The 1,052-nt window shown below is 30.0% G+C and overlaps 1 non-coding gene across 1 annotated transcript; it reads left to right on the top strand.

Moving 5' to 3' along the window:
• Window positions 1-675: 675 nt before the first annotated feature.
• LOC118970975 (U6 spliceosomal RNA) lies at window positions 676-779 on the top strand. Its single transcript, XR_005059204.1, has one exon. It is a non-coding gene; the product is annotated as a U6 spliceosomal RNA (small nuclear RNA).
• The last annotated feature ends 273 nt before the right edge of the window (window positions 780-1,052 follow it).

Here is a 1,052-nt window from a genome sequence, read left to right as displayed (position 1 = left end):
TTATGTAGCATCTTTTATGTAGTTCTGACATGCTCAAACTCAGCTTACTGGATTCACTGACACCTGCAAAGCGTTATTAGTTCAAGTTCAAATAAGGTTCCACTTAGCCCATTTACCATAAACTCTTTCTAACTAATTCTGTACTTCCTAGCCTGGGTGTCTTAGTGTTTTCTACATGGCTGCCATACTTCTTAGGATGAAACAAAAGTATAGGAAAGATGAAAACTCAGAAAAAGTATGACAAAGGGAAAAAAAAAGGGTTGTAGAGCTATAAAAGTTCCCTTTGTCCTTTTCATGAGTTTTTATTTCTTTAGTAAGATATAGAAGAATTTGTAAAATATTCTAAAATTCTGTGATTCTCTGACATCATATTGTGACAAGTGCTCTGAATATTAAAAACTTCATTTTGGAAAATAAATTTAACAAAGTAAAGAGAATGATTGACTTTTGAATGTAAAAAGAGTGACTTGTGAAAACAAATGATTTTTCCTTTTTTTCAGGAAGACTTCAATTATTAGTTTGAAAATTCAAGTAATTTTTGATTTTGTTGAATGCATGCATTACAATTAGTTGTAACTTGAGTGCAATTCTAAATGCCTATCTAAATACATTGATATGATTTATTCACCTTTACATATAATATGCATTAGTAACCTATAAGAATAAGCGCACAAGGTGCTCACTTCAGTAGCACATATACTAAAATTCAAACAATACAGAGATTAGCATGGCCCCTGCACAAGGATGACATGCAAATTCATGAAGTATTACATTTTGTAAAGTTGTATGTCAATGACACTTCAATAAAAAATAAAAGAATAAGCACGCAAGAAATATTCACAAAATACTTGTTTATATTTTTAAACTGGCTTTATACAGTATAGAAAAGTACTAATTTATTAATACAGAAAATGTTTCCCAAGGTTTGCTCTTAAAGTTTATGTATTAAAAAAGAAGAAATTGACTCCTTCACCTGGCATAATGTTTGGCTAAATATTTTAATCATGGGAATGTATTTTCTAAAGCTCGCTATGTGAATCAGATTTCTTGAT

Source organism: Manis javanica, chromosome 10 (assembly GCF_040802235.1).
Source record: "Manis javanica isolate MJ-LG chromosome 10, MJ_LKY, whole genome shotgun sequence".
NCBI lineage: Eukaryota > Metazoa > Chordata > Mammalia > Pholidota > Manidae > Manis > Manis javanica.
This window is presented reverse-complemented; position numbering and strand designations above follow the sequence as displayed.